The 1980-nt window shown below is 32.9% G+C and overlaps 1 non-coding gene across 1 annotated transcript; it reads left to right on the top strand.

Moving 5' to 3' along the window:
• The first annotated feature begins 1353 nt into the window (after window positions 1-1353).
• Window positions 1354-1541, top strand: LOC142210904 (U2 spliceosomal RNA). The gene has a single exon (XR_012717030.1). It is a non-coding gene; the product is annotated as a U2 spliceosomal RNA (small nuclear RNA).
• The last annotated feature ends 439 nt before the right edge of the window (window positions 1542-1980 follow it).

The raw sequence follows: 1980 nt of genomic DNA, 5'->3' as shown, positions 1-1980 counted from the left end.
TTTTCTTCATTTTCTTGTGTTATGTGCAAAAAAAACGGCCTATAAAATGACACTTGTGTAAAAAATATGAAATTTTTTTTGTTTGACGCAAATTTTCTCAAAACTTATAGGGTCAAAGTACTCTCTATACCCCTCAATGAATACCCTAAGGGGTCTAGTTTATAAAATGGTGTCATTTATGGGTGTTTTCAATTGCTTTGGTAACTCAAATCTTGTTTGAATGTGCAATGGACAAAAAATATCTGCAAGCAAAATTTGTGCTTTGAAATCCATTTGGCCCTCCTTACCTCTTAGGCCCTACTGTACGTGCGTATATAGGACTAAGGCCACAAAGTGAACATTTTTTAACACGGGAGAAGTGGGGTGATATATTTTGGGGTGTGTTTCTTCTTTTTGATGTGTTGTGTGCAAAAAAACTGGCTTTAATATGACACATATTTGAAGAAAATGAAAATGAAATTTTTTTCATCATTTGTAATAATTCTTGCAAAACAATATTTGTTTGATCAAAATGCTCACTATACCCCTCAAAGAATACCTGAAGGGGTCTAGTTTTCCAAATTGGGTCATTTAATGGGAGTTTCTGTCATTATGCCACCTATTCCTGTCTGCAAACATAGCTTGGTACAGGAAAAAATCACACACTCAAAATGTCCAAAATTTGCTTATAAACTTGATAAACTTGTAAATTGTCTAAGTTACTCAAATATGCTAAAATTATCTCAAATATGCTTGAAACACAAAAGGAACATTTGGAAATATATAACTACTAACTTTTTTGCCCTGTATTATTGTGTATATGTGAGATATCGCAGCTAAAAATGGAAAACATTGAAAAATTTTCAAAATTTTCAGCATTTGCGAGTTTAATAAATTTACACAAGTTATATCAGTCTAATTTTACCTTCTCAGTAAAGTACAACATGTCACGAAAAAACAATATCAGAATCACTTGGATGCAATATACTGTTACAGAATTATTCATTGATAAAGTCACACAGGGCAAATTTCAAAAATTTGGCTTGGTCATTAAGGTCCAAAACAGGCTGGTCACTAAGGGGTTAAAAGGAAAATTATGATGATGACGACAGTGCGCCCATTTTACGGGCTGCGTATTTGTCAGTGCTGAGATAATATTCTAAAAAATAAATAAATTAAAAAAATCTACGGAAAGGTCTAGACGGGGAAGGTTTATGGAAGTTTAGAAAGTGGAAAAAGTTGTTGAATTGATTTGTGTTATGTTGTTGTTCTGTAAATTTTTGTTAAAATTAAAAGTTAAAAAATAACGTACTTATGATGATTGGCGTTATTGGCCTGAAACGGTTTTTGGACAGGTAACAGCCAGTAATTGCCATACCTGAGTGGTATGTATAAAACAAAAAAAAATAAAAAATCTGATCAGTTTAATATCTGATACGTCCCCTATCTGGGGACCATATATTAAATGGATTTTTGGAACAGGGAGATGGAAATAGAGCTTGCTCTGTCCACTCCACGCATTGACCTGGTATTGCAGTATCTCCAGGACCGGTGCACCCCTCTTAATTTGGTTGAAAAATAGAAAAAAAGAATTTCTTCTTTCCTTCTGCTGCTTGCTGGCATTTCAATGTCTTGCAACAAATCAGAAGAATTAGATGAGAATTCTTATTTTTATTTCAGAATTATTATTTTTTTTGTGCAAGAATTTTGTGTCACCCCTTCTACCTCTTAGATTGTCAGCTCTTGCGAGCAGGGCCCTCAGTTTCTGCATTGTGTGAAATGACTAGTTTTGTAATGTATATTGTTGTCTGTAAATTAACCTGACAAATTGTACAGCGCTGCGGAATGTGTTGGCGCTATATAAATATGATGTATTGTTATCATTGTAATTTTTTTTTTCTTTTGTCCAAATTTATTTTTTTATTTTTTTTTTCATTTTGGTTTCTTCATTTTGTTTCAGATTTTCCTGCTGACTTGAAAACTTTTTTTTTGTGGAAGAGA

The sequence above is a fragment of the Leptodactylus fuscus genome, chromosome 6 (assembly GCF_031893055.1).
Source record: "Leptodactylus fuscus isolate aLepFus1 chromosome 6, aLepFus1.hap2, whole genome shotgun sequence".
In the NCBI taxonomy this organism is placed as follows: domain Eukaryota; kingdom Metazoa; phylum Chordata; class Amphibia; order Anura; family Leptodactylidae; genus Leptodactylus; species Leptodactylus fuscus.
The sequence above is the reverse complement of the archived record's forward strand: the minus strand, read 5'-3'. Positions and strand labels throughout refer to the sequence as shown.